Genomic DNA, 25,524 nt, shown 5'->3' with positions numbered 1-25,524 from the left:
ATCCAAGAGCCTGCTTTCTGCCATATTTCAGTAGCGTTATAGCCAGAAGGAATGATGGCTGACTTTCCTGGTACTGCCTTTTGCGTGCTGTCAGTCCTCTGGGTTCTAATTTAGTTTCTCTTCTTACTTGGTACATCTCTCTGAGCTCTTTCACATACTCTCTTATATTTTATGTACTTATTATTACCAAATATAATTCTTCAATCAAGATTATGTTCTTTAGATCCTAATCTATACACCTGACTTCTTGTGTATTTCTCCTTGAAAATCCAATAAATAAAATTAATATTTCTAGTAGAAAGCACATCTTTGGCCCTAGAATATGTTCATATTTCTCTTCATTTATGAGGTTATCATTGTAACTATTGTATAGCTTACTAGTATATACCTAATTATTTTATTTTCTCTCAATGTTTTTAAATATTCTGTCATGGAGCATATAAGGTCTTCCTTAATAGCAAATCTAATCTGCTTAAATCCTAAATAGTTTCAGAATAATCTTAAATTTCTTCACATAGCTTACCATGTCTGGTAAGTTTATTTCTCTTCATCACTGTCTCTAGTAAGCATGTGAATGCATAATACACACACACACACAAACACACACACACACACACACAGATTTCTGTCATAACAGTTACTCCAAGTTTCAGGACAACAGAAGACCTTTCAGTGAAGCCACCTGCACTGGCTTTTTCTCAAGTCCTCATTTGTATAGACGTTTCAGACTCTTTTACCTCTATTTGCATATTTAAAGCTAGACATCATACTTTGTGGAAGCTAAACTCGACTCTTTATATGTAAAATGCCTCTGCTATCTGACCCTAGAGAACTCCACCTTTCCATGGAACAGAGGAAGGAGTTAGAGAAAGGGATAATCGAAGCAGGGTGGGACCAGGAGGAGGTGAGGGAGGGGACAATTGGGAAATAAAATGAATAAATTGTAAAACAGGAAAAATACCCGATCTTCCCACTTAAAAAAAAATAAGTGAAATGCCTCATATTTATTTTTGTAACCATATTATATCATGAGCACTGTATGCATATACATAAACCCTTCTTAGTTTGTTTAGTATTACACGTATAAACGTGTTTAGGGATCACCACTTGCGACTGTATAACCTATCGGTGTTTTGAGCCATCAAGCAAACTGAGTCTCCTTTCCTCAACTGTTCAGTATAATTTCTATCTGTATTCTAAACAATTATCCTAATAACTACAGGCAAGTATAGCTCTCACTTATCATCACATAATTCTCCTCATGCAGTGTACTGAGTCTACTACAGGGAACAACTGGTCACAATGCAGAGATTACATAGCTGTCCATAACCAAACTCCAATTGGTACGTCTCTCATGCAAAGCCTACCCTTAAACCTCAGAACACATTATAAAAGAGGCAGCAGAACGAAATTTGTTAGAATAAAGAAGACCTCCATCATGACTGCACCACGTGGATGGGGAAATTTCACATGGCCTCGTTCATCCTTTAGTGAGACACCTATTAATCGTCACACCATACGATTCCCTGCAAAGATGACTTCACTGCCTCTGTTGTTTCATATTTTCATATTTGTCCTCAGGCAAAAGCAAATATTAATTAACTCAATATTATATTTCAAACAGCTCAACTAATACAGTATTTGTTAATACATTAAAAATAACTCAGGGGCACAAAAATGCACTGATACCCAGCTAAGGAATAATGAGCCCAAACTTGAATTCTTAATTTATCTCCATCGTGTCTTCCATGTTTCTGTAGTTTGTGGTTACTAGCCTGTCTTTAGTCTAGTACGTGTGTCTTATGTCTGTAATAAAATGCTTTCCTCTCTATTGATTAAAGAACATAGAAAGAATGGAACAGAATAGGGATGAGGTATTCCTGAATCCAGCTGACCCAGAAGAACTCTGTACCAAATGCGTGTTATCAGACAATATCTGGAGGCTGCTTCCAACACTTATGTTGACTAAGTTCTATGATATTGTTATTAGCATGTTGGCCAATTTCTTAGCCTATTGGCCAACAACTTATGCATGCATACATACATATATTACTATTCTTCCTGACCATGAAGTACATCAGTTAAGACTCAGGCTATGAAAAGCTCAGTTTGTAAAAGCCTATTGAATGGATATAATAGGTTAAATTTTTCTTATAAAAGTAGGTTAAACTTCAACAGCCTGAGTTCATAGTAGGACAACAGTCAGGGAACATAACTGTAAAAGATCTCAAGGTATATTATTAACTTTACTAGAGGTTTCTTCAAAAGTTCAGTCTTTAGGGAGTCAGGAAATATTTTCTTAAAAATGTGTCACAATCATATGTCATGGAATAAATACCAAATATTTATTAAATTGACATTAATTGAATAAAGAAATATAGTTGATAATTCTGATTTAGATAGTTTATCTAAATATTTCAGTGCCGATTCTAATTACATGAAGGTGCATTAAACTTCACTGTTTTTCATCTGAAACTGATAAACTCTAAATCCCCACATCAAAGCCTGACCAATATCTTGCTATTTTTCAATATTTTTTTCTAGCCACATATGGTCATATGACTTAGTTTGGGCTTTAAAGACCTAAGTAAATTGTGTTGTGAGATAATTCATTTGGTAATGTGCTTTCCCCACAAACAAACGTGTCTGGGTTCAATCCCCAGCACCTTAATTAAAAGGCCCATATAGGTTGTTATCCTAGGGCTGGCCAGACAGATGCTGGAAGATTCCTCAGATTCTTGGGCCAGGCAGACAGGCTTAACTGGAGCTTACCTAGAGATTACTATTACCATTGAGAAACTTGAATCAACAGAAAAAGAGGACAACTACCAAGGAAACTCTCTCTCTCTCTCTCTCGTGTATTTTTGTGTATGTATGCATCTGCACCATTGCACACAGGTGCACATGGGCTCACACTTGTAGCTCATAGACCTACACACACACACACACACACACACACACACACACACAAACACCACATTCAATGAAATATTAAAAAGTAAGGTAAATAAAATTTAAAAATTAAAAGTGTTTAGATTTTGGGATGAATGCAACAATTTTCTTTTATTTTAAATGAAAGACCGTAAAAGAAAGAGTTTTCCGAGAGCTCTTTGTTTCAGATTCTTCATCTTCGAGTGGGCATGATTTTAGAGCTGTAGCATCCATCTTACAAAGCCGCAGTGATGTCACTCATGAGAGAGAAAAAAGCCACTATTTTAAAATTAAGGAAGGAAAATAACATTTTGGTTTTTGAAGAAATGTATTGAGCACATAATTATTAGCCTCAGGCTTCCTACCACATAAACTATTAACAACAAACTGGAATGAGCCAATATCTAGAGAGCGTTTTGTAATTGTTCCGTATAATAGATATTCTCGTCTTTCTGGCCAGATTTCTGTTATTACAATGAAACACCTGAGAATGCTAACATTTTTGAGGATGCTTACTTTTTAAGATTTCAGCCCATGTGTTTATGGGCCCATTAATTTAGAGCTTATGCAAGCTACTCCATCAATGCCAGAGATTACGGTTGAGATAAACCTTTGACATTATATCCAGATCAAAAAGCTGGTGAAGTGGCCTACTGACTCTCAATAGTCTTGCAGCTTTAAATATTTCACCACATGGTGGTAAATCTGCCCTAGGAATAAATTATTATTTTAATCATTGGGAAACTAGACAATTTCTTTTCTTTAATTTTTATTTTTTTAATATTGGTTACAGTTTGTTAACTTTGTATCCCTGCTATATCCCGTTCCTTCTCTCCCTCCCAATCCTACCCTCCCTCCCTCATCTCCTCCCTGCCTCTTTCCAAGTCCACTGATAGAGAAGGACCTCCTCCCCTTCCATCTGATACTGGTTTATCGGGTGTCTTCAGGACTGGCTGCAAAGTCCTCCTCTGTGGCCTAGCAGGGCTGCTCTTTCCTGGGGGGTAAGGGGAGAGGTCAAAGAGCTTGCCATTGAGTTCATGTCAGAAACAGTCCCTGTTCCCCTTATTAGGGTACCTACTTGGATACTGAGCTACCAAGGGCTACATCTGAGCAGAGGCTCTAGGTTGCATCCATACATGGTCCTTGTTTGAAGAAACAATCTCATAAAAGACCCTGTGCCCAGATATATTTGGTCCTTGTGGAATTCCTGTCCTCTTCAGATTATATTAACCCCTTCCCCCCCCTTTTTTTTGATTCCCTAAACTATGCCCAAGGTTTGGTTATGAGTATTAATATCTGCTTTGATACATTTCTAGGTAGAGTCTTTCAGGGACCCTCTGTGGTAGGCTCCTGTAGACATTGGGACTCATTGGCACAGGAGACAACTTCCTGAACAGAACACCAACAGCACAGGCTCTAAGAGCAACAATCGATAAGTGGGATCTCATGAAACTGAAAAGCTTCTGCAAAGCAAAGGACACTGTCATCAAAACAAAACGAGAGCCTACAGACTGGAAAGAATCTTCACCAACCCTATATCTGACAGAGGGCTGATATCCAGAATATATAAAGAGCTAAAGAAGTTAAAAAGCAGCAAATCAAGGAATCTGATTAGAAAACGAGATACAGAGCTAAATAGAGAATTCTCAGTAGAGGAATACAGAATGGCAGAGAAACACTTAAAGAAATTCTCAACGTCCTTAGCCATCAGAGAGATGCAAATCAAAACAACCCTGAGATTTCACCTCACACCCACCAGAATGGCTAAGATCAAAAATTCAAGTGACAACACATGTTGGAGATGTTGTGGAGAAAGTGGAACCCTCTTCCATTGCTGGTGGGAATGCAAACTTGTACAACCACTTTGGAAATCAATCTGGTGCTTTCTCAATTAGAAATAGCACTTCCTCAAGACCCAGCTATAGCACTCTTAGGCATATATCCAAAAGATGCTCAAGTATACAACAAGGACATTTGCTCAACCATGTTTGTAGCAGTTTTATTCGTAATAGCCAGAACCTAGAAACAGCCCAGATGCTCCTCAGTGGAGGAATGGATACAGAAATTGTGATACTTTCACACAATGGAATACTACTCAGCAATTAAAAACGAGAAAAATCATGAAATTTTCAGGCAAATGGTGGGACCTTGAAATGATCATCCTGAGTGAGGTATCTCAGAAGCAGAAAGACACACATGGTATATACTCACTTATATAGACCTATAAGATAGGATAAACATACTGAAATCTATACACCTAAAGAAGATAAACAAGAAAGAGGACCCAGGGTATGATGATCAATCCTCACTTAGAAAGACAAATGGGATGAACGATTTCTAAGTTATCTTACTAGCTCACACTTAAATCGCATAAGTAGCCAACTGGAGCACATCTTCTAAAGTTAATATTAAATAAACTGTTTAATATAAAAAAGAATTATTTCACAGTTCTGTATATATTTAAATGAAGAATCAAATTCTCTCTCAAAGGCAAGTTGATATGATATAATCAACTCATATCTTATTTGGAAATTTAAGCTATAATAATATTAAGTCATCAGTCTAGTTATTACAGCTTGATAATTCATGGAGAAGAGAGTTAAAGAGTAATCAAGTTGCTAACTAATCCTTACTTAATGGTACAACTGTATTCAAGTAGATTGAGTATAATCAAATGCTACTAGAAATAATTATATTATTCATATTTATATTGACTGTACAAATGACTAAGTTGTCAGGCCTATATTTTATGATGTAAGTAATGTTTCACCAAATAATTATTTTGAATGCATTCAGGACTTACCTCCAAAAATTTAAGAGGAAACATAATAATAGTAGAAAATCACTTTATGTTCTAGTTAGTCATAAATCACCTAATCAATAATCTCTAAATTTCTAGAACATGAAATGCTAAATCCCCAAAGCATATTTTTAAGACCTGATGATTTGTTATGACCACTTATCCTCAAATAAAAGAAGATACCAGGCAGGAGTAGTAGATGTAAGTACAAAGAATAAGAATTATATATCACTCACTTATCCAGTGAGTAAATTGTCACTTTTGCAACAAAAAGTAAACATAAATTCAATGTTTTTATCATAAATGCCAACACAGATATGTGAAACATGTAGAATACCCTTTTGGTGAATATATCCAAAGTGTATTAAGACAGAATTCAAATGAAAAGCATTTTTAAAAGTTTTATTTGATTGGGGCTAAAAAGATGACTGAACAGTTAAAACATGGGCTGTTCCTGCAGAGGACCTTGTGTGTGGTATGTGTGCATTGATTTCCCTCAGAGGCCAGAGAGGGCATTGGACTTTTTGGAACTGGATTAGGGGTGATATTAGGCTTCCCAGTGAGGTTGGTGAAAATAACCTAGATCCTCTGGAAGTGTCGGAAGTGTTTTTAAGTACTTGCCCATCTTTCCAGCTCCTATGGATGTTTTTGTTGTTGTTTGTTTGTTTTCCATTATTGCTCTTTGTTTTATATTCTCTGGTCTGGAAGCACTATTTTAATTTATTATCATCAACAAAAAAGAGAGTCCTCAATGCGGAATTGAATTCTCCTGAATCTACCAACATCAGTTTCCTCCTTTCATTAATCTGATTTTATGTGACAGGCCTTGGGAAAGAGGCAGACTACATTCATCACCAAAGCCCACTGTGGTGGGTAAATGAAAATAAAGTGCCCAAAAGGAAGACTTGAAATTATGTTCTGCCTTCAGCAAGCCACTATGGCAGTCTTCCATTTTTGGTACCAATAAGAGAAAAATATACTCAGTTAAACAAACACATTTTCAGGAGGATTCTAGAAATCACTGCATAGGTATGATAAACATTAACAATATTAGGAATCCAAAATTGGGCATAATGCATGGTTTATCTTTCAAGAACACATTTTAAAGATGGCTGAACTGCTTCCTATGTCCTCAATGACAAAAATATATATTAGAGAAAATCACTTTTTGTTTTATAATATTTGAAAATTCCATACATGTCTGTAATGTACTTTGATCAATTCTATTTCCGGCTCCTTCTATACTCCCCCAATCTTTTTCGTCCCAACTTCACATGTTCTTTTAATAAAATGCACTGAGTGTATTTAGTGCCGCCAGTACATAAACACATGCAGGGCAATCTTACAGGAACATGGATAGCCTCACAGGGACATCCTTGAAGATAAGAGACTATTTCTTTTCCAGGGTCCTCAATTGCTAACAACTCCCTGTGAGGGAGTTTCTGAGCTACTCCCCACCATGCTTGGGCTTTGGAGGTCTTGACCTTGTCCAGATCTTGTACATGTTGCCATGGCTTCTTGAGTTCACGGGTGCAATGATGCTGCCATGCAAGGTGAACACTATGGTGCAGGAAACATCACTTTCTCTGCTTTTACAGTCCTCCCGCCTTCTTTCCCATGATGACCCCTGAGCTTTGTCGAGAGAAGACATGATAACGATGTCCCTTTTGCATGTGAGCAGTCCAGTTTCCAATCATCTGCTCATTGAACAGGGAACAACTAATATTTTTGCCCATACCAACCCCTATTTCCATTACAAGGCACTTATTTACATATTATGTAGGATTTTTTTTCATATAAATTCATAATGTAAGTTTAACCAAAAACATTTTTGGAAGTGAAATTCAAAAGAGTGAACACCAAGATTCACATGCACGTTATCAAGAAAATGACAGCAGTGCTAGAACATAGATTATACTGTGAATCATACCACATCTGTTTGGAATGTCGTGAAACACATCTGTTTTTAAGTAAATCCCTAGCTAATTAGAGGATGAGAGTATGTGGAAATAAATTTAATAGTTTTATTATGGAAAGGCATATACCTTCTATGTTCATATTTTTGTAATTTTTTTTTTAAATACGTTCTCCTAAAAGATAAATCTAATGGTTTGTGGATCCCCTCCCCGGCTTCACTTGCTGTGATAATGTGTCTTTCTAATGATGATGGCAGCGTCTATACCTGTACTCGCTCCTCATCCTTTCATGTATTTTATACTTATACTCCCCAAGGTTAGGAGGCCTCCACTCTTGTTTTTTGACAAATTGCTGAATTTTGTAAGTCGATCTTGCTGCTTTGTACTGAGTCAAATAGTAGCAACAACCATTGACCAGGATTCACCCTTTCAGAGTATACATTGATAAAATACTAATGGTGATACAAAAAGATGATATTTGAAATCTAGAATGAAGAAACAACTTATAGAAGGCATTTGGAAAACCTAAAACCAGTCTGAGCTCATTTTTCCCCCACTCTTTAAATCTGACTGATCCTCACGTATGACATTAGACATAAAATAGTTACTCTTTAGGCCATTCAAAATATTAATAATAAAACAACTTCTGAAATTTGTTCTTTCATTTTTCTTAAAAAAGCTTTTACATATTCTTATATTCTTTTAGGTGTTCAATGATAATGTGTATAAACATTTTAAATGTTAATATATTCTTAACATACAAAGTTTAAGAATCTCATTATAAAAATAATAAACCATAGTTTTTATTTTCTAGATTTATTCTTACATTATTTGCCATATAATGTCAGTGAAGTAATATGAATTGCACAAATTATCATTAAGAAGAAATGCAATCTGTAAGTGAATGGGATGTATCCTACTTCCACAGCTTTCCCGCATTAGTCATTGCTGCATTTAAGACAAAGAGAACTAACTTTACAGACTTTGCCTACTTGTCTGTTTCCATGTTGCTTTACCATTATTAACATGATTTATCTAGTTCCTTTGTCATTCAAAGAATGACATGCTAAAATTTAGTCTTTAGTCATGCTAAAATTTATCTCTGAACATTTGAAATATAATAAACATCGAATTGGTTTACTAATTAGAAAAACAAATTCCAAATTGCCTAGGTAAGAACATACTTCCAAATTTATAATCTTTATATGTTAACAATTATAAGTAAACATGACATGTGCCCAGTGTCAATTTCAATTATTTTATTTGTGTGAAAAAGGAAAATCTATTAATATGTACCAAATTTATATGATAAAAATACCACTTATTCTAAATATAATTGAAATATATATGAAGAAATATGTACATGTAAATTGAAACACATTTAGTTGATTGGATTTATCAACAGATATCTTTATATATAAAACATTAGTGTATCATCTAAAATAATTGAATCATGAGCAGATGACAACTTCTTCTCAGAGTCTATAGAACTGAGTGTTTTTTGTTCTTTGTTTTAAGATTTGGGAGAAAAACGCCTGCTGTTATGGCCCACACCTGTTATCCCAGCACTCAGGCTGCAGAGGCAGGTGGCTGCATCTCTGCAATGTTGAGCCCAGCCTCCTCTACAGGGTGAATCCCAGCACAGTCAGCGCTGCCTTTAAGACCCGATCTCAAAACAAATAAACTAAAAAACAACAAGAATATTTGAGAAAATATCTCAGTTAAATATATGGCGTTAGTCAGGGCTCGCTAAAAGAATAGAAAAGATAGAATTTGTTAGACTGGCTCACAGAAGGCGATCTCAGAAATGCTAAGAAGCTGGTAGTTACTGAGTCCCAAGGCTGTATGTCTCATTGTCCCCAGTCTGATACTGGAAACCTGGAGGATTCCTACAGAACCTCTGCTCTCTGGTCTATAATGGAATGTCAAGTAATTAGTAGAAACCACTGCAAGAGGAGAGATGGACTTGCCAGCAACAGTGAGGGCAATCAGACAAATGTAAAATCTGTTTCTTCCACGCCTAGCCACTGTGTGAGCAGGAATCAGAAGTCAAGGCCCAAGTTTTCAAATGTGTCATTGGGATACAACAGAACAGATGAAGACAATGGTCTTCAGGCCAGTGCAGAAGCTTGGGTTTCAGTTGATTCTACATAGTCAAGTTGACAATGAAAATTAGGCCTGAAATACACATTTAAAAAAATGTTTCTTAGAAATAATTCGTGGTAGCTCAATAACCAATTGGTTTCCCATAGTAAGGGGAACAGGGACTATCTCTGACAAGAACTCAATGGCTGGCTCTTTGACCTCCTCACCCCCCAAGGAAGGAGCAGTCCTGCTAGGCCACAGAGGAGGACTTTGCAGCCAGCCCTGAAGAGACCTGAAAAAACAGGAACAGACAAAAGGGGAGGAGGTCGTCCCCTACCAGTGGACTTGGAAAGGGGCAGAGAGAAGCTGAGGGAGGGAGGATGGGGTTGGGAGGGAATGAGGGAGCAGGTTACAGATGGGATACATAGTTAATAAAATGTAACTAATAATAATAAACAATAAAAAATGTAAAAAAAGAGAAATAATTCACAATAGCAAGTAGTTAAAGTATAAAGAAAATAAAGCAATGAATTATTGTAAGTTGCTGGAAATTTTTATGAAGCAGTTTCTATACAGTTCACCAAATGCCCTTTTTGCAGTTCCTGGTGGTACACACCTATAATCCCAGCACTTGGGAGGCAGAGGCAGGCAGAGGCAGGCAGAGGCAGGCAGAGGCAGGCAGAGGCAGGCAGAGGCAGGCAGTCTCTGAGTTCCAGTCAAGCCTAGTCAATAAACAGAATTCCAGGACAGCCAGTGCTACACAAAGAAACCCTGTCTTGAAAAAACAAAGCCAACAGACAAAATGTCCCCCTTTATATTTTAATCCTGAGGCAGATATTAAATGTATCTTATATAATGGCATTATAGTCTCCAGTGAGCATTATATTATACTTCATTTACAGGCTAAATGAGAGGCATTAGACTTGTAAGAGATGGAATTAAGAATTTCAATGAGATGTCAAGCAGCCCATGTCTCAGATACGAAAACTGCATAGCTTACCTTCCCAAAGATTTGTTAGTTAAAAAGCACTGAATCTGTCCCTAAAGTCACACCCAACTCTGAGTAACTCCATTGCAGGTACCTACAAGCCACACTTAACATTACATAGAAAGATAAGATCAATGATTACAAGGTCTTGGCAAAGGTTCAGTCTGAAAATGAAAAATGCAAAGCCACATACAGAACTCAAGAAGTTAAACAGCAACAAATCAAGTTATCCAATTAAAAAATGGGGTACAGAGCTAAACAGAGAATTCTCAATGGAGAAATATCAAATGGCTAAAAAAAAAAAAAGAAATGCTCAATGTCCTTAGTCATCAGGGAAATGCAAATCAAAACGACACTAATATTTCACCTTACACCCATCAGAATGACTAAGATCAAAAACTCAAGTGACAACACCTGCTGGAGAGGTTGTGGAGAAAGGGGAACCCTCCTCCACTGCTGGTAAGAATGTAAACTTGTACAACCACTCTGGAAATCAATCTGGTGCTTTCTCAGACAATTAGGAATAGTGCTTCCTCAAGATCCAGCCATACCACTCGTAGGCATGTATCTAAAAGATGCTCAAGTACCAAATGAGGATATATGCTCAACCATGTTTTAAGCAGCTTTATCTATAATAGCCAGAACCTGGAAACAACCCAAGATGCCTCTCAGCTGAGGAATGGATACAGAAATTGTGGTACACCTACACAATGGAATATTACTCAGCAATAAAAAAACAAGGAAATCATGAAATTTGCAGGTAAATGATGGGAAGTGGAATAGATCATCCTGAGTGAGGTATCCCAGAAACAGAAAGACACACAGGGTATATACTCACTCATAAATGGATATTAGACATATAATATAGGATAAACCTACTAAAATTTGTACACCTAAAGAAACTAATCAAGAGAGGGGACCCTGACTAAAATGCTCAATCCCTATCCTGAAAGGTAAAAAGGATGGACATCAGAAAAAGGAGAAAACAGGGAACAGGATAGGAGCCTGCCACAGAGGGCCTCTGAAAGGCTCTACCCTGCAGGGAATCAAAGCAGATGCTGAGACTCATAGCCAAACTTTGGGCAGAGTGCAGGGAATCTTATTAAAAAAGTGGGATATAGTAAGACCTGGAGAGCACAGGAGCTCCACAAGGAGAGCAACAGAACCAAAAAGTTTGGGTATAGGTGTCTTTTCTGAGACTGATACTCCAACCAAGGACCATGCATGGAAATAACCTAGAACCCCCGAACAGATGTAGCCCATGGCAGCTCAGTGTCCAAGTGGATTCCATAATAATGGGAACAGGGACTGTCTCTGACATGAACTCAGTGGCCTGCTCTTTGATCACCTCCCCCTGAGGGGGAACATCCTTACCAGTCCACAGAGGAAGACAATGCAGCCACTCCTGATGAGAACTGATAGACTAGGATCAGAAGGAAGGAGAGGAAGACCTCCCCTATCATTGGACTGGAGGAGGGGCATGCATGGAGAAGGAGAGGAAGGGTGGGATTGGGAGGGGAGGAGGGAGGGAGCTACAGGGGGGATACAAAGTGAATAAAGTGTAATTAATAAAAATCATAATAAAATATTTTTAAAAATTAATTAAAAAATTACTCAACAATTTCCTTCAACTATAGTCAAAATGCAATAGCTTGTACTTTGTATAAAGCCTTTGAAGAATATCCAGGAAGTTAATTTAATTGAGATTGTCAAAGTCCAAAATAGATGTATATGTTTATTTTGATAGGTGATGAGATAATGATTTCAGAAAAAGTCAAGAGAAGTTTAAAGGTATTGAAACTTAAGATGAATTGTGATATCCAGAAAACTAATTCCATATGATTTAATTTTTATTTCTAATAGTCTATGAGCACCTAAATGTATATTGATACTCTCACAGACCCTATTAGTTAATGTCTTTTCTTTGATCTCATAATAAATAGAGTTTCTATTTACCCCCTCTCAACAACGTCTTAATCCCATTGTATAATTCTTTTATTGACCAATCTCTAACTTAGTCATAACAGTAGCAGTGACTTTTACCATTTAAAAATAATTTTAAGAAATGTAGTTTGTCATTGTAGACAACTTAATTGTAATGTTCACATCAGAAATTATCTTTTCATTTACTGAGGCTATTAAAATTGTATTTGACACTTGAGAAGTTGGTAAAGGCCATCCTTTTTCTATTATTTTATTAAAGTCCTGGATACCAGTTCTTTTTGCAAAGTTCTTTGTCGGTTTTGCAAGACATCTTATCTTTTAGGGTCTTGTCAATTATAAAGATAATTTTTGTCTCAATATAGCAAACAGTTTGTATTTTGACAGAATCTACCGTGCTGTCCTGAGAGTTCTGTCCTCCACGTCTGGGACAGGCATTATATCTCCAACACAGAATAATTCCATTTAATCTCCCCACACTCACTCCTCTACTTTACTTTCCCATCTCCTACTCCATTTAACCCTTCCTGTTAAACTATTCCACTTCCTTTCTTCCTACCACCTAATTTCTACCCACTTCTGTTGAGTCCTCAACCCACCAAAATCCATTACTTGTTTCCTGTTGTCTATATAAACTTCAATTTAAACACACCTCTAAATACTTGAATCTACAATTTTCATAAGAAAGATAACCCATGTCATTTGTCATTCTGGGTGCATTAGTTACTTTTCTATTGTTGTGATAAAACTCATGACAATAACCTCCTATAAAAAGAAGGGTTTCGTTTGGGCTTGTGGTTCTAGAGAGCCAATTGTTCACCATCATGGCAGAGAAGCCCTGCAGGGCAGTCACGGTAGCACCAACAGCTGGAAGTCCAGGTCTCCAACTATAAACAGGATAGGAATTATGAACATATGCTAGAATATAAACAAGCAAAATGCCTTGGAAATTGTTTAGCATCATCTGTAAAAATTAATCATTCTAATGGATGAATATTTTAATTTCTAGAATTATAGACAGAGAAAACTTGCCTCTGTACAGCCAGGGATATGTAAAATACTGTTCAAGACAACATTAATCATAGTAGAGAAAGATTAACAAATAGTAAATGTTTATCTTTAAGACTGAATATGAAGAATGAGCTATATTCCTGAAATAGGGTGATATTTGTATAAAAAAACTGAACCACACTGCAGTCAACACTGTGGATGAACTGAGGCAACACAAATTAAATTGAAAGCATTTCAAAATATATGATTGAGAGTATCTCAGCAATAGCAAATCACACTGATTTTATTTAATTTCAAAATTACATATATGTACAATAACTAAGAAACAACCAGAAAACGATATTGGAAAAAACACATATTTGTGTGCTTGGGTATTTTAAGAATCATTATTTTCACTTGTAGTTCTTATTTTCTAGGTTATGGACTTAAAAATGAAAAGCATGATGATGAAATTGAGTGTCTAGGATGGTAAGGAATCTGATATAAGTTGTGGGAGGGGAGTAAATATGATCAAAATACATTGTATGAAATTATTTTTATGTTTACTTAAGATTTATTAAAAATTTAAATTGAAGTATAGCCACATAATTTAACTTAGACTTATTTGGGGGAAAATTGTTTTTCATGTATTTATTTATTTACTTATTTTTTACAATTTATTCTCTTCATATCCCCACTATAGTCCCCTCCCTCTTCTCCCTTTATGTCCTTTCCCTGGTCCCCTGATAGGGGAGGACTGTAATTTATTAAAAAATAAATTAATTTTAAAAATTTGCTTTGCATGTTTATTTAATATGAAAAAGTTATGCAGAAGTTGTTATGAATAAAAGCTGTGTATATCCTTCAAAGAAAAGAGGGAAATAAGGATCAAGTACACCTTTCATGTCCTAGGCACAGAAGCAGGAAGGCTGCAACATGAGAATGATGTACCAGTACATCTTAAGCAACAATTAGCACGGAGGTTTATCAGAAAGAATGATGTGAACGTGGCTGCGTTATTAATTTAATGTACTTTCAATGAAAAGTCTAGCAACTGTTCAGGACCAGGTGCATTCATTCTCGAGCAGGATTTTGCTTGACACAAAATGCCTTTCCCTTTGTCTTAGTGTCTCTGCCCTTTGGTCTGGGGTGTCATTCTACAAGGAAGTGATCCTACAAAAGAGTTGACAGCCCTTTGTGCTAATATACATATGTCTTCTCTTCATGTAGAAGACAGCAGAATGCCTTAGAATCAGGTAAGCAGCCGTGTTAATTAGAAGCAGATTAGGCACCCCAGAGGCTTCCTGTCAAACAGTGTTTTCCTCAAAAAGCTTTTAGGCGGTTTCTTTTCCTCATAAATATTAGAATGAATCATTATCTTTCTGGTTTTCTCCATTTCTTTTGAGCAAATACCTTTTTTGACTCTAGACATGATAGCAGGAAACTGAATAATCAGGAGTTGATCATCAAGCTTCGTGACCATATTTCCATGGTGGTCCATGTGAACAAAGCTGCTGTGCTGTCAGTGGAACTCTTCACCAGGTGAGTTAACTATCTTCCATGTGGCTGAGCAGCCAGCTTATAGCAGTTTGGAAAAATCTTGCAGATCCTTGAAAAAGGCAAAGGTGTAATTTTTTTTATTTAATTTTGTTTTTTCAAAACACAGAGCTTGAAATAAGGTTGGAGGAGCCCATAAGCCAGAACGGGGTAGCTCCCAAGCACATTTATCATAATTGTGTAGCAAGTACTAGTTTGAGAAAAATCCCAGTTTGAATATTGTAAGGGATAGAGACTAAGCTTGTGCATGTGCCTGGACACATGTTAACTGAATGCATAATACTGTCTAGGAAAGAAACTACAGGAACTATTAGTATAAATATGAAAACACAAAAAATGATATTATGCTTAGAACTCATAATGTCAGGCAAGGTATCTTATTTTAATTTTGTGAAAGAGCTTGGGTCATGTGCCTAATAAACCTCTGTTGGGGTTATTGAGTTGTCCTCTGAGAGATTCTACCCAGCAGTGCCTCAAAAGAGATGCCAAGACTCACCACCAAACATTGGTCAATGCTTAGGGAATCTTGGGGAGTAGTGGGAGGAATGAGAAAAGGATCTAGAAGTCACAGGAGCTCCACAAGAAAAAGAACAGAGCCAGCTAACCAGGGCAGAGAGGGGCTTGCTGAGACGGAACCATTAGCCAAATACCATGGACGAACTGGCCCTAGACCGCTAAAATGATGTGGCAGCTGAGCAGCTGAGGCTTCATTGTGGGTTCCCGAGTAAGGGAAGGGGGACTGCATCAGACAAGGACTCACTTGCCAGCTTTAGATCACTTTCCCCTGGCAGGACTGCTTGACAGCCCACAGGTAAAGAGGGCGTACTGACAAAATGTCAGCTGTTTGGGGACCTCTCTTCATAGTCTGCAACCACGTTAAACAGCTTACAATTAAGTATAGAACTCTTTGGGTGCAAATGTGAAGTTATCACCTCAGAGCATGACTAATACCTATTTATATTACACTTCTTTTGTCTTTGAAACATATTTTGAAGTGTTTTTACCTAATCTTTATTTTTTCTCTATCTACTTTGAATGATTCCTTAACCTTAGGCTTCATGTATGTTATCTGAAAGTACAGAAAATGACAGGACATTCTGTAAAAGTACCTTTTATTTGCCTGATGTAGTTGAATTCTCCAAGGTTTACTGTCTCAGTCTGCTAACCCAGTGCTAGTCCGGGAAGCTTCTAACCTAGGCTTAGGGTGTTTCCAGCCTCTGAGAATTACATCTGTATAAGCTTGCCCTTTCTAGTTTTTTCTGAACTCTTGCTGGCTGGTTCAGCTCAGCTGTCAGGGTCCAATCTCCTCTCCCAGCTGACTGATTCAAACTGCTTCTCTCACTTCTGACGGATTAGCTTTGCTTGGCCTTACACTAACTTTGGCAATACATTCTAATCTACTGGCACTTCTCATTCTCTGGCTCATGCTGTCTTCACCTGTGTCCAGTATGTCCCCTTTACAATCTTTGTACAACAATCCCAGCAAAACTGCCTCCTCTCTCTGCTGCTTTCTCAAGAGAATTCTCCTTCCTCTCTGTTCTTGTGAGTGTTGGAAATATACTTTTTTTTCAAGTCTTTCTCTGATTAGTCATTTTGTCTGCCTCTCCACTAGATATCACTTTCTTTTTTTGTTTTTTATATTAAATTTTTATTTTTTACATTAATTACATTTTATTCACATTGTATCCCAGCTCTAGCCCCCTCCTTCATTCTCTCCCAAACCCACCCTCCCTCATCTCCTCCCATGTCCCTCTCTAAGTCCCCTGACATTTGCTCAACCATGTTCATAGCAGCTTTATTTGTAATAGCTATAACCTGGAAACAATCTTAATGTCCCTCTACAGAAGAGCGGATACAGAAATTGGGGTACATTTACACAATGGAATACTATTCAGCAATTAAAAAGAAGGAAATCATGAAATGTGCAGGCAAATGGTGGGATCTAGAAAAAGTCATCCTAAGTGAGTTGTCCTAGATATTACTTCCAAATATGAGTTCTTCCCTCTACAAACTAACTTTACCTTCACAGTTCAAGCGTGTATGAAGGGCATGTCTGCAATTGCAGGCAGATCACACAGACCTAGGCCTTTGGATGTGATCAGAGCAATTACGTCTCTAGATTAAAATTTTTTTATAACATTCCATAAAAAACATATAACAAACAACGTGTGAATTAATGATGAAGTGTTTTATATTTTATTTAAAACTATATTTTTTAATCTATAAAAATCATTGCTTCCCAGCTTGATAGCATACCAAATTCTAAAAGGAAATTTAGAATGAGATGGGATAGATCAAATATTTGTCAAGGAAGTAAAATTAATTCAAGAGGGTAGGTGGTGGCCATATAATCTTCCAAGTAGTAACACACAGGAGACACATGATTGTCTGCGTACTAGTGAGAAGTACAAAAAAACAGTTACCATAGTTTAAAGGCCTACAGAGATAAACATGGCATAAAATTTAATAGAATAAAGATGTAGACCTTGTGATAGGGGATCCCTGCTAGATAGCTAGAATGGCAGTGTTACTGAGATGAAGTATTTAGGTAGCTGATAGTAGGAAATACTTTAAGTGAGCTAACAATTTAATGTCTGGAAGAACAAAATGATGACATAAGCATGCTTTCCCCAAAAGAATGGAAACCCCTTGTCAGATTCTGAGCAGCAAAATATTCATAGTTCCTTGAGACCCACACAAACAAATAAACCTGGCATAAAATATCATCAGGACTGGTCAAGAAATGCTAGAAACAGTCCAAATATTAGATTAGACTCCAATTTTCTAAGCTTTACCCAGCTAGCACAAACTTCAATATTCAAAAGTATCCCATTTCTTAATTTTTGTTTCAATAAATATATTTAAATCCACATATCATGGTAGCAACCATGAATATAATAGCTGCCAAAAGTAACTATTTTCCTAGTGGTCAATCAAGTGACTTTACTTATACATACCTCAATGATTTTCAATTAACAAATGTCTACGCTGAAAATAATTTGCCCAATCAGGATACCTCATTCATCTAATTCCAATTAATGTCTTTTAACTGGACTTTTTTTTGTCCCAGTGCTGAGACTCTGTAAATTATTCTTATTATTTTTATAGAAATGAATCTGTGTAGCTACTATTTTGATGAATGAGAATTTTCTAGAACTGGAAAGCAGGGAGGTGCTGTTCTCTATAACTCACCCTAAAGAGTCACACAGACGAGGCTGTGGTTATTGTATGTTGGAAAGGAGTTCTCTTTCTCCTATATCTCCTGAGGGTGCATTTAGGAGGAAGAATTAAAATTCTGAGAAAGGAAGCGTGAGCCATGATCATCAGTTACTCCAGCTCAGAGAATTAAAGATACTAAACACGGTGTACTTGTCTGCGTGAGAGGGAGCCTAATGACTGATTACAATGAGTGTTCTGTAAACATTTGAAGACAAAAACTCTGATCATGATTAGCAATCATGATAAAGCTCTACTCATTCAGAGACAGTGTAGCAATATTTAATAAAACAAAATATACACAGACCGGCAATAAAAAAATAAAGAAGGGAAACATATTTTGAGTTGCCTTCATTCTTTACTTTAGCATTATGAATTTAAAGGAAAAAAAAAAACAAATAACTTAAGTGCATGTTAGCATAATTTCTGTTTAGAAAATAACTGGAATTTTTTTATAATTCAACTCTTCATATCATACTAACCAACAACATTTATGATTCTAAATATTATCTGGCTATTCATGTAACAAATAATTGACTTGGTGTTACTAATATGTCAGGCTTTAAATGTGAGACAAGCTATAACATAACGTAGAGTTCAACATCTTCCAGGAAATAAAGCTTCAGTTTCACCCTGAAGTTTGATATACAACTTTTTAATGTGGTTATAGGCGTTTGTGTTTTATGTGATTTCATGAAGAAAATCAGTGTTTTTCTCTTTATTGCAGGACTCTCAGTTAGAAAAAAATGCTGGGAGAAGATTCTGATCAAATAATTATAATATTTCTTCAGTTGTGAAACAATGGTAATTGAATGTAGGATAGGGTATGATAAAGTGCAATGCATGCTCTTCTGTGTCTTTCAAACTGTTCTATGCAAAAGTATTCACTGAGTTTCATGTTCAACAACTGATGCTGATGCAATATTCTTGTGAGACTATCTTGGCTTTATTCTTTAAATCACTCCTTCAGAAAATCAAACATTGGCTTGTAAAGATAATGCTTTAAATAAAGTTTTAACACCTATATTTTTCTTGAAATGTGTTAAATGTATTTAAATGAAATAATTTCAAATAAAATATAACTTCTTGAAAGCTGAAACCATTTTGTCTCTTTGTGTCCAATTCTTGCATATGAGTTATTCAATACACATTTATCCTTAGTAGTGGTGCTGATAGCTTCTTATATTATATGCTTTGATTTTTAAGCTCATAAACACTGGGCTAATTGCTGTATTTTAATCTTCAAAGCATTGTATAAATAATTATTTATCTAATACTGCCTCTTCAAGTTGGTGTCTGAATCCTGGTTAGTGATTTCTGTGTTTATAATTTTTGGTAAATTCATCCTACTATTTACTTTTCATTTTTCCCCCCAGATAAATAAGACAGAAACTGAGACTACCAAATATTTTTGGTGGCCCACATTAAATAAATTATATCACATATTTAAATGTAAAGATGTCCAATTTAGGTCACAACAGATGGTAATTATTTGATTTCTTGTTTGTTCTTGCATGCTTGCTATGTATATGTGATATTACAACCACGTTTAAAACTTTACATGTGATAACCACTGTGTTTAAAAATCTGATGTTCTGAATCTGAACTAAATCCTGTAGCTTAACAAGGTCAAATAATATTTGAGCTTTAGACTAATTTTAGAATATATTATACTTATGTAATATGGTTCTGAAGCTGTATATCAGCTCATAATAATTTATTCATGTATATCAGTGCCGACTTTTCACTAATTCCAATACCTGTGGGACACTTGTGAGTTATAATATGTAACCATTTAACATAGTATACCACGAGGACCAGTTAAACACACTTTACAAATTATTGACTTTATATACAGAAGATCACTTACATCCTTAGAATCACAAGTATTGTATCATTATATGTAATTATACTGTGATAGTATTTCTATGCAGAAAATAATCACTTTAAAAATGCCTCAGAATTGACAAAGAGGGTGAGAAAAAAACTTCTTTTCAGGTTTTCTTTCTTTTTTAAATTCATGTACTTAAGGTAATAATGGCATACATCAGTTAATAAAAAACGTAATTCTTCTTAGAAACACAGTTGACGGATTGTTGTCATTCCATTTTTAATTTTTCCTAAACATATTAACCCAATATATCTATGCTTCTAAAGATTATCTAGTCATTAGTTCAACAAATAATTGTTTTGTGTCAATTATTTTCTAGATATCAGATGTGAAACAAATAATAGTAAAAACAACAGAAATACCTCGCAGACCCCTGAAAGCATGTTCATGAGTCTTAATTAAGGCTGGGTATTTGTGAAAGATCTTTTCATCAAAAGAGAAATTCTATCCTTTGTCAAATATTTTATTTTTAAGTGACACCAATACACCCCTTGTCTCTGTAGTCCCATGACCATGTTAAAATATAAAATGCATTGGAAAATGCATTCACTTCAGCCCTGCTTTAAAAATCCTCAATAACAGTTTACAAATTTTAAAGATCTATTTTCTCCAAGATAAACTGTCTGATTTCTCTAAGATAAATTTTCTAACTTCTGTAAGATATTTTAAAATAAAAAAGAGCAGTTTGTGTACTATTCAAATATAATGCCTGAGTGATCTTTCTTAATCCAAGAAGAAAGAATCAGAGATGAAACAAGGGCTAGATTCAACAGGGGAAACACCAAATTTTGCAAATCCATGTTTATTTTTAATTAATTTTATTTATTTATTACAATTTATTCACTTTTTATCCCAGCTGTAGCCCCCTCTCTTGTCTCCTCCTAGTCATACTCACCCTCTCTTTTCTCTCCCTATGCCTGTTTCATCAAGGCTGAATCATCTTCCTCTGTGGCCTGACAAGACTGTACCCCAGGGGAGGAGGTGATCAAAGAGCCCCTGAGTTCATATCAGAGACAGCACCTGCCCCCCTTACTAAGGAACCCACTTGGAAACAGAGCAGCCTACGGGCTTCCTCTACTATGGGTTCTAGGTTTTCTCCATGCATGTCCATGGTTAGAGTTTCAGTCTCTGCAGGCCTCCCTGGGCCCAGGTTTATTGGCTCTGTTCTCCTTGTTCTGTTCCCTCCAAGTCTTTCTAAATCCCTCTTCTTCCAAAAGTTTCCTGCATATTGCTCAAAGTTTGGCTAAAAGTCTCAGTATCTTCTTTGATACCCTTAAGGGTAGAGTCTTTCAGAGACCACTTGTGAAAGGCTCCTGTCCTGTTCCTTGTCTTCTCCTTTCAATAGCAAACAGGATAGACGTGGCAACTCCATGTTTAACATCTGGGGCTAGTGATCACTTTGACTAGACTTCAAAAGGCACAGGACTCCAGCCCTTTTAGCTCTTCCACCTGCATCACGTACACCTGCTTTAGTACGCTGGCTCCCCCTCATGGTGCCAGCTGCTCACTGGTAGAAGTCCCTCCGGTCCTGACTTCTCTAACATCCCATAGTATGCACAGGAACATAGGCTTCATCTTCACAGCTTGACACAAATTCTGTTAGTTGCTCTTAGAAACTAGAACAAATTTACACTCCAATCAGTCTTTCATCTATTATATCTATAAATAAAATAACTGCAAATTTGTTCTACCAGACAGAGTCAGCATAGTCCGCTTGAAATCAGCTGTTTCAATATCTGTCTGTAGATCCCAGGGAAAGAACTATGTGGGTAGGTTCTCTAGAGAAACAGGGAATCTTCTCAGTTTAGACTTTCTTCTTTTAAATGAATTTGAAACTCTGAAAGATGGCACCCCTTAGAGTCTGTTTTTGCACTGTAGACACCTTCATTATATCAGTGAACCTTCAAGAGCTTCCTTTATGTCCAATTTGTTTTACTATGAAACAGTTGCCTCGATGCACAAATCACAGGGAGACACAAGAAAAAAGAGAATTATAGATTAATATTCTTTATTAACACACATAAGTAATTCCCAATAAAATACTTAAAAATAAAATCCAAGAAAATACTAAAAAAATCATCCACAATCATCATGTAGGCCTATCAAAAATATGCAGGTATGGTTCAATACACATAAATTGATAAACAAATACACAATAAAAATAAACTGAAAAACAAAATTAATATGATTCATGTGATTTTGTAATTTGGAGGCAGAAAAGACCTTGATAAAACCCAACCCCTGAAGAGATTTGGGATGGGTACAGAGGGCATTTTCCAACGTGACAAAGACAGTGTGAGCAAGTTCATGGTCAACATCAACTTAAATTGAAAGAAACTGAAAGCAATTCTACTAAAATCAGACACAAGATTGTCCACTCTCTCCATACCTATTCAATAGAACACTTGACGTTTTAGCTAGAGCTATGAAACAACTAAAGGCACTCAAAGGACATATAAGTTGGAAAAGAAGTTAAAGTATATATTTGCAGGTAATATGATAGTATGCATAAGTGACTAAATCTCCGTCAAGGAACCCCTACAGCTGATAAGCAAATTCAGCAAAGTATCTTGATACAAAATTTACTACCCTGAATCAGTAACCTTCCTATATTCATATTCCAAAACATTGAGAAAGAAATAAAGAAAACCATACCATTCACAATATTCATAAATAAATAAAATATCTTGGAGTAATTCTAAACAAAGAAGCAAAAGAATTGTATGATAAAAACTTTAAGACACTGAAGAAAGAAACTGAAGAATAAGATATTAGAAGGTGGGAAGATTTCCTATGCACATACATTGGTAGGACTGATATAGTAAAAGTGGTCATCCTACAATAAGCAATCAACAGATCCAAGGCAACCCCCATCAAAATTTCAGCACAATTCATCACAGATATTGAAAGGAGCATTTTAAGCTTCATTTGGAAACACTACAAATCCAGAATTGCTAACAGAATTATGAATAATACAAAAATTGCTTAAGATATTATCATCCCTCAATTTCAGGTTGCACCAGAGAACTAGAGCAATAAAAACACCATGGTATTGGCATAATATTAGACACATTGATCAATAAATAGAATTGGCTACCCAGACCTAAATCTGCACATCTATGGATGACTGAATTTTGATAGTCACCAGAAATATCCACTGGAAAAAGGCAGCTTTTTCAATAAATGGTAATAATCAAACTAGGTCACAGAATGTAGAAAGATACAAATATATCCATACTTACCACCCCAAATAAAAGCCTAGGACAAGTAAATCAAAGACCTCTCCACAAAACCAGACACACTCATCTTGATAGAAGAAAAAATGTAAAAAGTTGAACTCATTAGCACAGGAAAGGACCTTCTGAACAGAACAGTGTAGGCACAGGCACTAAGATCAACGATTAATAAATTGGACCTCATAAAAACTGAAAAGTTTCTGCATGGCAAAGGACAGTCATTCGGACAAAGCAGCAGCCTACAGAATAGAAAAGATTTTTACCCACTACCCATCTAATAGAGTGATAATAGCCAAAATATATAAAGAACTCGAAACACTAGATGGCAGTGGCCATCCCTCCTCCTGGAATGGTATGGGAGTTTAAGGCAGATGTATCTCCTATGGCAAGGACTGAGTAGTCAGGTACCCACATAGCAAGGATCTGTGGAGATATTCCTGGAGATTTCCTTGCCTTTCCTGGGGGAATGCTTGGTTTGCTTTTATCTTGTGTTTGTGTTTTGTTTGATTGTTTGTTTGTTTTGTTTTGTTTTGTTTTTTGGCTTTGCTATTGGCAGTTTTTACTTTCACTTTGTCTTTGACAGATGTTTCCCCAGAATCAGAAAAGAAAGCTCCAGTGAGATTCATTCTTGTCTCTGAGGATTGTGGGAATGGAACAGATAATGACCTCTTTGCTTGAAATGATGATGCAGTTGAGTCAACAAGAGGGCCTGGTCTGAGTACATGTCCAAATGTTCTCTCCAGATGATAACTCGGTTCTGACAATTTGTTCATCAACCTGTGGGCAAATTCCAAACAACAGCTAGATGATTATTAAAAGGTTAGAAAGGTTTTTCTGGATCCTTGGTTCCAGGACTTAATGGGACCATTCAGAGATGAGCTAAGCAAAGATGAGGAACTAACTAATTTTCAGAAATCCCTAGGAGTTAGAAGAATTAGATATCGTTATCATGATGTAGGGAGAAGTTAGGTGCCAATAATTAAATCAGAATTTTCTGGGCATATATTCTATTAACTCTCTATATTCTAACCACAATTGCTGCCAACCACAGTCAATCGATTATATAGTAGTGTGCTGGGTTAGAATATTTTTTCTCTTTCTTGATACAGCTCATACGTTGGGAGGAAAACATTGGGATTGAAGAGTAGAAGAAAGAAAAAAATATACAGTGTACACATTATTGTTAAATTTAGGAAGTTCTTAAAAGAGACTGTGATAAAATGAGAAAATTAATGTAAATCCCTTTCAGCTGTGAAAAAAATGTGTATAAATAAAAGTAGTCTGAGTTGTCTTAGTGCGGGAATGTGTGAATTGCACTTCTTGGTCATAGTCTTCTTTCGCTGATTCCACACATTTTCCTGTTTTGAAATCCCACCAGAGCTGGATTCCTGCTACTAGATACCAGGAAAATGATGAAATGAAGAAATTCAAAAGCAAATAGATAGAACTCAAAAGCAAAGTTATCCTGAATGCAGTAACTTGGGCAAATAAAGACAAATATTTCATTTATTCTGTGTGTATGTTAAGTGTTAAGTCAAAGTTCATAGAGATACAGCTACAATCCATAGAAACTCTGGGGTTAGGTATAGAATAAGAGGTTGGAGAGGATGCAGAAAGCTCTTCCTAAGAATAGGAAATAGCATAGTTATGAATGGATGGGATGGATAGTGGAGTAGCAGGGTCATATGAGGAGGGGGAAAACGAGGACCAATGGAAGGAATACAGGCAGGAAAAACAAATATTAAGGGCTATTTGGTGGATTATATCCAATTGAGTTGTTGGGCAAAATGGTCCCATAGAAATCAACAAACAAAGTACGTTGTTGGCAAAACTATAGGTTCCTTCGTTTACACAAACTGCGTGTGTAGAGTGCTCTGAGCCTTGTATTGAAAAGAAGCGGGACTGGTGGGCAACTCTGTCTCATTGCTGACTCTACTGGGATGAATTCCAATTTTCCTTCTTTCAGGTGATAC

This window comes from Meriones unguiculatus, chromosome 12 (genome assembly GCF_030254825.1).
Source record: "Meriones unguiculatus strain TT.TT164.6M chromosome 12, Bangor_MerUng_6.1, whole genome shotgun sequence".
In the NCBI taxonomy this organism is placed as follows: Eukaryota; Metazoa; Chordata; class Mammalia; order Rodentia; family Muridae; genus Meriones; species Meriones unguiculatus.
Note: the sequence above shows the minus strand (reverse complement) of the source record.